Genomic DNA, 15553 nt, shown 5'->3' with positions numbered 1-15553 from the left:
AGTTATGCCTCTATGGAAAGTTTTAGTGGTATGATATTATGTGAGTTTCATCTTTTGTTCATCCATTGTTTCAATATCTTGTAGCATTGTTGAACACTGTACAAATTTATATGCTGTATTGGCAAAATAATTTTGTAAAGTTACTGTAAAGAGTTTACTAAATTCCTCATCTTTAAAGAATAAAGCATACAAGTTTTTTGAATTAATATATTCTTTTAAGAATTTTATAATGTTCTCTACTGGGTTTAATTTTGAAAATGTTACACACTAGTATTTTGGAAAACTTGTTCCAAGAGGCATATTAAATTATATTTTATAAATATATCTTCTACTGTAATAATTATTTGTCTTTTATATGTATTAATTGCTCTTTCAGTAATCGGTAGATTAAAAATAGGGATTTTCAATGAAGTATGAACTGTTTCAAGATCATCTGATTCCTGTATTTGTTGTTAAATTTTTCTTTTTGAAATAATTATATCAGATATTATGTTTATTTTTGGTTGTTATTCAAAAAGTTTATTTATAGTTTCTTGATCTAAATCAGGAAGTTCTTCTGGATGTTGAAGTAATTCATTAATTATTTCATGTACATCACAATAATTATTGTCTGTTGAAGCAGTTTCTAATGCATTTCAGTCTACCGGATTTCTTAAAAGAAAGTTAGCAGCAATATTTGATTGTCCTTTCTTATATTTTATAAAATAATCAAACTCTTATTTGAGACGCCACCGTACTAAGCGGCTATTTGGTACTTTTATGGAAAATATCCATTGAAGAGGCTTATGATTAGTTATTACTATAAATTTATTACTAAACAAATAGGGTCTAAACTATTTACATCCCCAAACTACTGCAAGCAATTCTTTTTCAATTGTTGAATAGTTGATTTCTGCAGGATGTTCTTCTTGTCACAAAATAGCTCCAATAGCAAAATTTGAGGCCATGCATGCTGCATAAAATGTCAACTTCTTTTCTTAAAAATTCACTTTTATCAAGTTGAATTTTTAGATGAGCCCTTAGTTTCTTATGAACCCTTAGTTTCTTATATATGAGATTAATATAAGTTTTTAAACAATTAGGGTAACTCATGCTAATGCCATTACTGAACAATGGGATAAGTGTTTTCAGTAGTGTATTTTTATATCTGTACTTATAAATATTTGTTTTTTTTTATTCTTTTTGTATTTTTTATTAGTTTCGCAACTTCTTAAATTTGTTTTCAAGCAAATAAATTAATATTGAAGATTTGTTATTAAAGAAATTTATAATACCAATTTAAACAAATGTATGTAATATTTATTAAAATATTAATTGCAATAAAACTTACGCAGAATTTAATGGATGGCAGGTCCTTAAATCCAAGCATCTGTGTAGTATATTTGTGTGCAGCAAAGGCTAACAGATTTCAGCACGCTGGTGCCGTCATATAGGAGCATGAGTAAATATGCAGCCCAGCACTTTTTATGTCTCATTAAATCATTTTGAAGACTAGCGAGTTGTTAATAATACTTTGTTTCCTTAATTCATAGAATCTTTTTGGTAATTAAATTAAAGGTCATGAATTCGCTAAAGAGTCTTCAGATACATATTCATTTGTTGTGCTGAATTGCAACTTTCCCTTTTCTAGAAGGAGGTTGTGCTTGATGCAAGTTATGTGAAGAGGCTCCACTTCTTACTTAATAACATTAACTTAATTACTGTATATTTATTTAACCTTGTCTTCACAACAATGTAGATTCAATATTGGGTTTGAAAAGTTAGGTTTGCAGTGCTAAATAGCTAGTTTTAGCTAATCTAAAAAGTGCAGGGTGACTTGAAATATTTAGATTGCAAGTCGGTTCCAGAAAGTCGAATAACAACAATAGGTATCAAATGAATTGTAAAACTTGTAAATAGAAAAAAAAAACAATTTATTTCCTATTCCCATACAGGGGGTATGTTGGAATGCTTTTAGTGGGCATTTACTTTAATAATCGTCTGCGGCGCCCATTCTCGAACTGCAATCCCCCTTCCCAAGCTGAACTGTATAAGGTAGATAGTCAGCAGAACTCGACAAAGCTCAATAATAATAAAGCATATGTCGAGAAATAAAACGTCAAGAAATATGTCATAGGTCATCATGGCAAGCAAGAATCAATAGATTATTTTATTATATTTGATTATTCTATTCAAATTTTTATCGAAATGAATTGTAGGCAAACTAAATATATAAAAGTTAGGTATCATGATTATCAAGAAGTTGAAACATTTAAAATAAAAAATTAAACTATTTTATGAGAAACAAAAAAAACTTTACCTCCAATATCTGCATCTCTTGACACTAATTCTTGCATCATACCAGTCCAGTGAGAATTATTTATTTTGTAGCCCCATGAATTTGTAAAAGTTTGATTTATGGTGATATTATAAATGGACGCTAATACATTTGTTAAAACATAGCATACTTTTGTAATGGAGTCTATGTGTTTATCTCTAAAATATGATTTTGTACATGAAGTTTTATTAAAGCTATTATTTTAAACGCCAAATGCATTTTACCTTTTATCAGTTAAATGATTAACACTTTCATTATACGTTAAAACGTAAGAGCTTGTTAGAGTCACTCCAAGATTTTTTCTTTCAAAAATTCTGGTGTCATATATTCTTCTTTTAAAACTATTAATTTCAAAATAGTTGCTTGTAATGTGCTTTTTATAGATTGTTAAGAAAACATGTCTTCGATTTTCTTGTTTTTTTATTAAGTGAAAGTTACTATCTACTAGGATAGATAAGTTATGTAGCTCACTAAGAGATTTGTGCTCATAAACAATTATCCATTTAAATGGATTCGAATAGAGCCGCTCATTATTTGCCTAAAAAAATACATCAGAAATATATATATTTACAATATGGCAATGTCAAAAATAGAGAATATATTAGGCAGAAATGTATTTGACTGATTAGTTCTTACTTTGGCACGTCGTCCAAAGTGAGGCAGCTCTAAATAAATTAGTAAATTTTTTCTGCCTGAGTTCAATTGCATTTTATATAGGGTATCCCACATTCTATGTCACAGGCTATAACTTTTTTATTTTTAAATATAAAAAAAATTAAGAAAATACATTTTTAATAATTATACGACCACTACTCAACATTACTTTAAAAAATTACCCCCGATAAATTCATCCCCTAAAAACCACCCCAACTTTTTTTTTTCAAATGGCAAAACTATTATTTCTTCCAATGATTAAAATGCTTGTAAAATTATCAATTCAATTTCAATAAAAAAGTTATGTGTTAATATCAATGTAAGGAATTTTTAAATCTTAAAACTAAAATGTTTCTGTTGCAAATTTAAACTAGTTTCTTTTTAAATTCAATTTATTTATTATAGAATATTTTAACATCATATTAATCTGTTTTATCAAATTTAAATATATTATTTAATTAAACGCTTAAATTTAGCTCCATTAGCTGTAGTAATCATGGGAGCAGTAATTGGTCGACAGGCTTCACGAATTCGATTTTTAAGCTCTCCAAGGTTATTGGACGGTCGTTGATAAATAATATCCGTTAAATAGCCCCAGACAAAAAATCCAATGGGGTCATATCTGGAGAGCGGGCTGGCTACCTAATAGAACTCCAATTCCAATCCACCTTTGAGGAAATCTTATGAAATTAAATTGAACTCTAAAATCGTTTGCACAGTGAATTTTGAAGCAAATTTAAATACCGTTCTAAAGTTAATGTACCTTCATAAAAGTACGCTCCAATAAAATGTCCATTAAATACACTGGCCCATACGTTTATGCTAATTATAGTTTGAAAACGAGTTTCCATTATCAATCGGGGATTGTTTTTAGACCAATAATGTGCATTATGTCTATTAACTATCCCAGTATTATGTAAACTACTTTCATCAGTCCAACAGCTTTGTGACAAAACTTCAGGATTGTCATGAATTAAAACCGGAAGGGATGCAATAACTCTAACCTTCGTTAGTAATCAGTAGGGAGGATTGTAAAATCCCGTGTAAATTCGCTGAATGGAACTTCTGGCAATATCACATTCTTTTGCGATAGTGTGAATGGAAACATGTGGATTTACTACAACATAAACCTATATAATATAATATTTTCCTTATTTCTTGCTATCATTTATTTTGATGATGGGAATGTTTTAAATTTGGAAATGATTCGGTGCGCATTTTTTCTCCATTCTTGAAAACGACTTATATGAAGGTGTAGGATGATTAGGAAAACGTTCTCGATAAACCATTTCTGCCTCACGACAATTTTTTGATACTCTCCGTAAATAAGAAGCATATCGACATATTCATTTGAAGTAAAAAGTTGCGGCATTATGCAAGATAATAGCAAAACTTAATAGTGAAACTATGAAACTAAAATGTGTAGTACCTATATAGAAAGGCAACAAAACTGAATATTAAAAATGACAGAATACCAAAATGGGTATTGCCAATTTAAAGAATGCATATATTTGGCCATAAAAAACACCTTATATATAAATATTTTTCAGTGAAGACCAAGTCAAATTATATCTATATAATAATTGTGAACAAATATACAGGGTGTTCTTTTGAAAACTTCCCACCACGGATTTATCGAAAACCACTGTTTAAAGAAAAAAAAAACGCCGAAATACGTCAAAAGGTTTGTCAAGAGGGACAACTAAAATTTTTAAGGGAATGCCCCTGGGGGGCAGAGGGTAAATGGGGGTGAAGTAATTTTAGGTTAGAAAGTTGTCCCCCTTGACAAACCTTTTGACGTATTTCGGCGTTTTTTTTTAAACAGTGGTTTTCGATAAATCAGTGGTGGGAAGTTTTCGAATGAACACCCTGTATATATATTTCAACTTAATCAAATTTGTTAATTTGTTCACAGATTCAAAAATACGCTATGCCGCTGATAATTTTTAACTAGTGTCAATAGTGTTTGGAGTGTTATTGGCATATATTTTTATTCTTTTTAACTTCTTTGGATTATTTAAATAAAATACTAGTAACTTGAAGATTTGCTAAGGTTTTTAACAAAGGCATGAGTGAACTAATAAAAAAAACAAGAAAAGATATTATGTGCCTTACGTTAATGTAAATACACCATTTTTTTATAAAAGTGTATTTATAATTTTACAAGCATTCCACACATTAGAAGAAATAATGGTGGTGCCATTTGAAAAAAAAATTAGGGTGGTTTTTGAGGGATGAATTTGTCGGAAGTAGGTATTTCAAGAATTTTGGGTAGTGGTCCTAAATTTTTTTATATTTAAAAATAAAAAGGTTATAGCTTGCGACGTTGATTGTAGGACACTCTCTATACGGAGCTGCGTACCCAAAATCAATAATAGTTCAGCAATTTACATAGCAGCCTGTATCAAGAAACTTGAGTAAAAAATAATATCTACGGATTTGAAGGTGTTCCAAATAAATATCCATTTAATGATTATTAAACTTCTTCTCCTTAATCTATTTATAAAGTACCTAGATCTTACCTGAATTAAAAGATGTTTTGATTCGCTACAATCTAAATCAGCCACAAACAAATGCCTTCGAGAACTTAAAACAGATAACGTCAAGTCATTATATTTTAACGTAGTTTTACATTGCAGGAAGTTTTGGGAAAAATGTCTAGAAATTTGTATTAGCTCTACAAAAAAAAAACTACTGCAAAAAATTATGTAAGCTTTAAAATTGTAAATTGAAAATGGGTTTGTTTTACTTCAGGATTACTTAAGTACAATATATAATCGGATTTTGCTTTAAAAACATCAAAAGTCAGACATTGCAATCCTACCAAAGGTTATCCTAATCAATAAATTTATCAGTTATAGTGACAAAAGTTAGGGAGTTTTTGAAGTAAATTTAACCACTAATAAATAAAAACGTATTATGCATAGTTCAGTTAAGATGCTATCTGTGACACCTCTCTAAATAGAATATAAGTTATTGGAGCAAAAGAAACTCGGAAGCGGTTTGCAAAGAATTTAATTAATAACCTGATTTAATTTGGGTATAAAACACATTAGCAAAAATACAAAGAAATATCGATTTTACACAGGGGTCATGACACAGGAACTAGAACGAGGACACATGATTTTACCACAAAGAAAGATAAAATATTATTCTAATACATCCAGCACCATCTATTAGTAAATGCTAGAAATTGAAACATATTAATTATTCCCTAGTACTGCATTTTCATCATAATGAGTCAGTTAATATATTTAACACACCCCCTTAATTTAAATTTATAAATTTTCTAACTCAAATACAAATTTAAATTGACAAACAAAAGAAAATATCACTACATATTACACATCTGTGATCCGTTAAAGTTGATAAACTTTTGTTTTTCCAAATACTTTGTGGACATATCCACACATGTCAACAAACATATTTAAGAGCTATAATATATTCAACTATATAGTACATATAGTTGAATATCAATATGTTTCCTGTATATGCCAAAACTTTAAATTCTAGAAAGAGATTATTTATTGTTTGACCTGATCTTCTGGTCCAGTTATCAGAGCAAATATTCACATACTATTCACATATATTCACTTGTCATAACTTCATTAAAATTTAATATTCACATAAGGCCCGTTTTAATTTAAGGCAATTCGGGTCTGTCTTCAAGCCTTGAGGTACCTTAATGTATACTTCATTATGTGAAAATCCGTTTAAAAATGCAGTAGTAAACACTGTTGCATAACTAAAATCATCTCTGAATATGGTACCTGGAAACCTCTTGCAACCAATTTGACTTTCTTTGACCCATCTTCTTTAATTTTAAACACCCACTTTATAGTCTATTGTAGTTTGCCCTCTGATAATTCTGGTACAAACCAGGTTTAAGATGACTGATGAGATGTTATCTCTTTTTATAATAGTAAATTGATACTTAAAAATATTATAAAAGCTGATTGTAGTAAATAAATTTTCCTTCATATACATTAACATTTATTATTAAATTGGTATATTATCGGAATAGAGATATTATAGTGACATAGTGATAGAGAAAAACTAGAACTAAAATTGTAATTTTTCTTCTATATGTAATAATATTCTATACATCCAATAATTTTACCAGCATTATATTTACGTTAAAAAAATTCTATGATAATATTGTTGCCATATGGTTGTTCTTGTCGCGTTGCGTGACTGAGTTGACAAAAGCAACTCGGAGAAGTTCTAACGATAAAATAAATATTGTTGGATCACCTGTACAACTATAAAACTTTGAGAAGAACTATATAAGTTACCTTTTTTGTTACAGCCAAAGTATGAAATTCTAGAATTTTCAACCATGTCAAGTATAAAATCTAAATATCCAGGTATGCCATTGACTATAATAATAATATTTAACAAGAGAAGTTTTATTATTGTACCCTTCATACTGAAGGATTTAAAAATTAGTGACATTTACATAAAACAGCCACACATTTTATGTCTTCTAACCTTTGTTTCATTTTATATACATGCTAAAATTGTGTAAGTAACAAAGACTTTAAATATTTGGCGATTTATTAAATCTTTGTGGTCGGCATTTCTAATAAGAAAATTATAGAGTAGTGCACACTTGCAAGCTCTTAAATATTTAATTTAAGCTGGCAATTCAGAACCAGCTATATAATTCATATTTTTTAGAAAGAAAAATATTTTTATAAAGAGGCAAAGTGTTTTTGTTCCCTTTTGGTTCAAAAACAACTCTATATTTTAATGATTTGCTTTTACTAGATATTACGAAAAATATATTTAAAAAGGAATCTGATACAAAATTGGACAATGTTTGTTATATATCTAAATGGTTATATCACATTCAAGATTTTGGTTAGCAGACTATATTAAACTAAAAAAAGAAAAAAAATATTTAGATGAATTAATTATCTTAATTTTTTTTAAATTTAATTAATTTAAATAATTAATGGTGTGACGAACATTTTTTTTCGAATTCACAGAAATACTTGTTTGCTCTTTATTTAATATAAAACGACCTAAAGAGACGAAATACGAAATGCAGATAAGTGTTAGTTCGACTGAGTAACTCTGAAAAGCCTTTGGTTGATTTATTGATAGGAATGGTGATCAAATCTCGACGATGATTACAATGATGATTGTTTCTTGTACACGGCAAGTGCACCTTTTTGCAAAAAATGTCAGTAAGTATGAAGTATTTATATGGTAAATACAGGCAGTGACATCATCCTGTGTCCTAGAAATTAAGGTTTGCAATGAGTCCGATCGTGTTCTCCACAAAAATTTGTAAAATATTTTCGGTGATAAACTGTGCCTCCACAATGGAAGCGTATTGAAAATTTCTGAATGGAAAAGTGCAAAGTAACCTAATAATAAATTAAAGCTTTTTAATCAAAAATTATTAAAGTTTAGTATATTATGCTCAAAAAGACACGATTTGAACAAAAATAAGTTTTAGTTTTCCATAGTTTTTAGATTGCTTCGACCTCATGTGAAAAAAAAATCGTACGTTGTAGAAAAAAATTCTTACACAAAAATTGGTAGATTATCAAACTCTCTCTATTATTTTTCACATGGCGTCGTTGCTGTAAGAGAAACTGTCGAAGCTAGAGGGTGGTAGGTACCAAAGGAAAGTGTTTTCGATTTTTCACATTAAATATATTTTTTTTATCTGTTGCAAGAAGTTGTTTAGCATAAAAACCCACAAAACCTATTTTTAATCATATTCTAAAGATGAACCTTTTGATTCAGCCCTTATGGACTGAGTTATTTTCTCTTAAACGTGTACTAATTTAATTAACTTTCAAGTAAATAAAAGCCAATTACTTTTGTTCTAAGCGGACTGTATTGATTGTATTGTGCACACGATGGCCGACGGATAGAAGCGATAGAAAAGGAACGCGGAACGCGGAGACTGCTGAACCATCAGCAGTCACATGACTGAAGCGGCGTTGCCGAACCTAACAATTTTTCTTAAAAACTGACCATACCGCCGGCCTTGAAAGCTCTGCCTTTCAATCTGAATACATAATATAAACTACTAGGCAAACCTTCATAGCCTTAAAAGCTAACAGGATACTAAAAATTACATTGTAAGTGTTAAATCCCTACTGTCATAGTATAAGACGGTATAAACCGGAAAATACCATATCGACGGCTTAGACTGCAACCCGGCTAACTCCGAAAAACTAAATTTTACAGGAGGATCATAAAACAAATTTTAAGAGTCTAGAATAAAAATAATTAAACGAGGATTATTATAAGTCTAAGTTACAATTCAAAAGATTTTTTTTGACAACATACAAGGTTTTTTGTTTTTTATTTTTTGCTTTATGAGCAAAATTTGGAGTTAGCAGGTTTGTGCTACCCAGGAACATTATTTTTTGGGAGATAGATGTTTTTCCTTAGTAAAATAAAACGAAATAAATGATCGGATTTTTTTGCATTTATAGATTTTTTTATTAGAGCAAAAGTGAAATAAGCAGTCATTAATTCTCAAATAATATATCATCATAAAAACTGTGGTAATCTGAAGGAATAACTATTTTTAGAGCTTGTAAATCATCGTATTTTCTCTTTTTTATTTTTCTTCGAGCAGTGTACAAACTAGGAATTTCATTCCAGGTTTTCGTAGCAAGTTGTGAACGGCGCTGTGGAATGACATCCCACTCATCTCCAAACCTCAATTTAAAAAATACTTCCCCATTAGGATTATATTGTAGGGCTCTTATATCCGTAACCTTAAAAAAATATTACTTTAATATAAATAAATATTTCAAATACAGTAATAACAGCGCTACCTTTGGATCTCCTTTCATATTTCCGGGTCTTATAGCTTTTAGGAACTTAATGTCTCGAAAATTCTTAAAAAAAGTGTGGGTTAGATACTCGACGTCATATGGCTCTGGCACTTTTCTTGCTCTTTTGCAAATGGGAATATATTCCGCTGGGACATTTATGATTTTATTTTTCAACTGTCTCTCTATCAAAGCATGCATGCTGTCTACCTCCATTTGGGTATGACCAACTTCCAAAAACTTTTGTTCTATTATGACGTTGTTGGTCATAGCCAAATCAAGTAATGCATTACTCATTGTTACGTTTCTATTTTGATACGTACATCCATCACTATACAAAATAATTTTTTCATTTTCTTTTACTTGAGGGATGACCTTATCTAGCAAGAATTTAAAAACAATTGAAGCAAACTCTTCTGCATTTAAGCCGCCTTCTGTTTCATTCCATAAAAAGCATGCTCCCTGTTTGCTTTTTAGGTTAAACAAACAAAAATTATGAACACACAATTTTGTTCTGTAATACATTGAGGAGACATTAGAGCGAGGTGATAAAAGTACAGCCTGTAGGTCCATAGTAAAAACAAAATTCATTTCTTTATCCAACTCTTTTTCTTTCCTGGCTTCTTCTTTCATTTGAATATGTAAATTGTACTTCTGCTCATCGTCGACCTGTCCTAGTTTATGTGAAAAACAGATCGAACATTGATCCTTTTTTAGTTGGTATAATCCAAAATTTTTAACATCAAAAGCATTGTTAAATGTACACACGGATAGGGCTTTTACATTATGTTCAATACACCATTTTACATAAGCATCATAGACCGATTTTTTAGATGACCAGTCAGTCCAAAGATATTTTTTTTCTGTTGATTTCCTACAATAGTGTGACTCCATTGTCGGTAAAGAGTTTAGGAATTCACACATAGCTTCATTTTCCTTTTTAAATGATTTATTTTTAGATAATGCAGAAGTAGTTGCTATACTGTTTATATTTTCTTTTTGGTTTTGAATCCCTGTTGTCTTAATTTTTGCAGACTCTTTCCAATTTAGAACACACCATTTCCCTATGCATAATGTGTTTAGAAATAGGGTTTTACATACCCTGACCAATTCTTCCTCCTTTCTCAAGTTGTAAATTACAGAAGAATTTCTTCTTGAGATTAATTCATGTTTTCTATCTCTAGGCCTTTTGGTGGGTATAATCTGTATCAAGCTGTCAACAAAAATTTTTTTTTCGCCCCAATTTATTTCCCAAAATTTCTTAAATATATTTCGTCGGTCCTGTTCTGTTATAAGAAAACATCTTAATATTTTTCCTGTTTGTGACTTGCACGTGCACCTCTCCTTAAGGATTCTGGGAGGTTTTGGAACCCTATTATCCCAAGTATCATTGTGCTGCTTTCTACCAAAATATTTTAAACCTTTTTCTCTATTTTTTCGGTTCTTCTCATAAACCCATGTTTTCTTGTCTACCTGACACCTCTTTCTTCGTTTTCTTTTGGAAACCTCAATCTCAGTTTCAAAATCGGAGGTATCGGAGCTTTCAGAATAATCTACTAAACGCGGTGCGTAAACACTTTCATCACTAATATTATCTTCGAAAGAAGCTTCGCTGTCGTCAATTTTGCTACCTAACTTATCATTGGTTGTCGTGTCAGTATTGGATAAACTGAATTGAGGCTGCTTTTCTACGTCATTATCTTTATGCTCTATAGGTTGACCCTCTGGGGTATGTTTACTAAAATTAATGTTAGGAAAATCATCAGGTTGAAAATTGTCCATCTCAGCCATTGAAAATGTAGAAGATTGATCATCGATAATCATTGTAGAATTATTTTCAAGTGTGTCTAAGACATAGTATGTTTGCCTTAAGTTAACCCCGATCTTTCTCCAATAGATTGAAGAAGGATTTGAAGAAGGGAATATTATATCATTTTGGGTCATATTTTGGTCATCAATGAATTCAATTGGTAGCGAGTTTATAAAATCTGGCTCATTTTCCAAACGGTCAATCAACGTCACCTGCTTATTTTGAGTGTCTTGTTTAGCTAGGGCCATGATTTTCTTTGTGCGGGAGCTCATTTTTAGAATAAAAAATCTAAAAAAAACATTTAAAGTACAGTAGCCGTCACCGATAATTTATTTCGGTTACCTGCCAAAATACCAGCTTTCCATCTGTCAAATAATGCCATCCATTTGCTATTTATATTGTTTGACAGATGAAAAGTTATTTCTTTTGACAGGTGACCAAAATAGAATATTATCGATGACGGCTACTATAATAACGTGTTTTGATCAGCAAGAAAAAGGTTGGCCTTCCGCTGAAGGTCGTTTTTTGTAATTTTATATTAAACTGTATCTATTTGACGTTAAAATGTTTAAAAATATTAAGGATAATAATGAGCGTTAATAAAAAGAGCTTAAAAATAGCAATTTTTGAAAATATTATTTTATAAATTAATTTTAAGACCCAATTGACACGCTTTGTATAAAATAATATTGACAATTGTAAAATCGACCCTTACTTAATTAAAATTTTAAAAAAGTAGTAACTAGAAAAACGGCTATATCCAATGTAAATTACTTGGAGCAAAGGTTTTATATTATACAAAACAGCTAACTCCATGTAATCTAAAAAAACCTTGAATAGAAGCTAGGATCGGAGAGAAAATTTACTAAAATGATAACAAAACACTTACCCGGCAAACACAAAGTAATTAAATTACTTTTAATTTACAATATCTTGCAATTTTTAACATACATACGAGCTAAAACGAGAGCGATCAAGCCACGTGCATAGTCATAGTAAAATAACATGGAATATGACCGTTAAGCCGGGAGTTAGACGCTTTGCAATGTTGATATTTGCTATAATGGAGATAGCTGGTATACGTGCGGCGCGATTTACAAGAAAGTAATAATTTTTGGGAGTTAGCTGCTTTAATATATGATATAGTAAGATTCCTTTACAGGTTGGCGCGTTAAAATCGTTAAAAGTGGAGTTAGCCGGTTTACAGTTTAAGCCATCGATATAATAATTCTTGGATGGCTCTGCGAACTATTCCACTACTTGTCTTGACACTAGCCACTCGCACCAAACCATCAGGCCCAGGATAAAGTTCGAGTCTTCTTTTAGGATGACCAGCGAACCAATCTTGACGTAAGCTGAAGGTCCATACCATTTGGTTCTTTGCTGCAGGGTTGCCAAATACTCGAGGCTCCATCTAGCCCACAGGTGCTAAACCACTTGTTGCAACTGTTGGCTAAGTGACTAAGCCTATTGCTGGGTGGCGCCATGACATCACGTTGCGGCAGTGCACATAAGGAGTCCCTGATAAGAAAGTGACCAGGGGTGAGGACGGCTAGATCGTTGGGATCAGAGGATAATGGGGTTAGGGGCCGAGAGTTGAGGACAGCTTCTATTTGAGAAAATATAGTGCATAGATCCTCAAACAGCAAATTTCTATTACCGATAATGCGTATCAAATGCGCTTTAGCCGATTTAATTGTTGACTCCCATAACCCGCCCTGGTGTGGGGACCTGGCTGGGATAAAATGCCATTCTATATGATTGTCTAAACAGTAATTTTTAAAAGGAATATCGTGTTGAACTTTAGTTAGAGCGTCATAAATTTTAACTAGCTCGTTGTTTGCTTTAACAAAGTTACTACCGTTATCTGTGTAAATATGCTTACACAAACCGCGGCGGGACACGAACTTTTTCAAGCAATTTAAGAATGAATCGGTACTAAGTTCCCCTGCCAATTCAATATGCACGGCTTTTGTCACAAAGCATATAAACAGACACATATACCCTTTAACAATTTTTCGGATTCTAAGCTTTCCGTTTTTATAAGATTGAAGGGGCCAGCAAAATCTATACCGCAAGAATAAAAAGGTCTTTGGGGGATCACTTGTGCCTTTGGCAAATTTTCCATCTTTTGGGTAAAGCTGATTGGCTTTACTCTAATACATGTATGACATTTAGCTAAAACAGAGCGTATAGTACTTCTAGCATTAATAATCCAAAATCGTTGTCTTATGATAGCTAAAAGAGCTTGAGCTCCCGCGTGTAAGTGTTTTCGATGATAATCAAGCGAGTAAGGGGATGTCTATGGGGCAGAATTATAGGATGCTTGACTCCAAAGGTCTCTTTAGAGTTAGATAACCTTCCACCAACTAAAATAAGGCCGTCTTTATAAAACGGGTCTAAGGTCTTAATATGACTTGTTATATGAACAAAGCCATGCTTTTCTAAGGAAGTCAATTCGGGGAAAAAATCTTGATTTTGAGCCACCTTTACTAAACAAACTAAGGTAGCATCTATTTCGGAAACTAAAAGAGTAGATTCAAGATTTCTACTTGCAGCCGGGATGCGAGAATTACGAAAAAATCTGAGGCACCACGCTACTAACTTTAACAACTGAAAAAGGGTCGATTTTAATTCAAAAATAGTTGTGTCTTGAATGATGCCTGCCAGGACTATTTTATGTTTTTCCCGTCCAGGAATATTGTCACAAATAAATGAGGATATCTTCTTGAGGATCTTGCAACCAAGATGGGCCTGTCCACCATAAGTCTAAGGTCTTTAACTCGGAGGGACTCACGCCGCGAGAAATTATATCAGCAGGATTGTCTGCTGAACAAACGTGATTCTAAGTAGCCCTATCGGACAATTCCTGGATTTCGGCGACGCGATTCGCCACAAAAACCGTCCAGGTACTCGGTTGTTGAGCCAACCAAGACAAGACTATTGTGGAATCTGTCTGTTGGGGGTAAAATTAGAATAGTGGACTGTATTTTTATAGGTGGAATGAAATATTACGACGGTTAAGACAACCCTATTAAAGTGGTGGCCTACCTTGCTGTCGCTTCTTTTTTCTATCCAATTCAAACTGCTTGTCCCACAGGTTCACCTCCGGAGGGTGATTTTGCTTAAAGGCGTGCCGGCACTTTATGTCTTTGGAATTCACTCGCGATAAAATATGTGTGTATATTGAGAGCAACCTATTTTGTTCAAGGTTTATGCGCTTCTCCTGACTGCATCAAAATTCGGTGCAGTACTACCTGGTGATGCGTGCGACTCTTCTCGGTAACGGGATAAAAGGCCGCGAAAGTAATTAGAATAAGATTAGAATTTAAAACCAATAAAGCTCATGTTAATTATATTTAAACACAAGACCCAATAAAGAAAAAAATATATATATAAATAAGCAACCATTCCGCTTTGACGGAACATACCGCCCACCTAAAATGTCCCACATTTTAAGTAAAAAAAAAGAGCAAAAATTTAAAAAAAGCATGAATTCTAACGCGAAATATAAATTTTCCGCAGGAAAAACTAATTGTTCGGTAATGAACATAACTTCGAGACAGGACGGCGCAGTATCCCCTTATGCGTCTTTACCGCTACAACACGCGTAATGCCATCCCTGCCTGGAAAACATTCTATTACACGACCCAACAACCACGAAAGGGGTGGAGCATTATCCTCCTTTATTAATACCAACGAATCAATTTCAATGGCTTTACTTGTATCATACCACTTCGACCTCTGATTAAGGGTGTGTAATTATTCATTATGCCACCTCTTCCAAAAATCCTGGTGAATACGTTGAATAAGTTGCCAGCGCGAAAGACGACCCAATTTAATCTCGGTTAGGTCGGATTCAACGAAAGTATTTATAGGTTCCAAATTCAAAAAATGACTAGGGGTCAAAGGGTTTAAGTCATTAGGGTCGCTACTTAATGAACAGAGAGGTCGAGAGTTTAGGAT

The sequence above is a fragment of the Anthonomus grandis genome, chromosome 3 (assembly GCF_022605725.1).
Source record: "Anthonomus grandis grandis chromosome 3, icAntGran1.3, whole genome shotgun sequence".
Classification (NCBI taxonomy): domain Eukaryota; kingdom Metazoa; phylum Arthropoda; class Insecta; order Coleoptera; family Curculionidae; genus Anthonomus; species Anthonomus grandis.
This window is presented reverse-complemented; position numbering follows the sequence as displayed.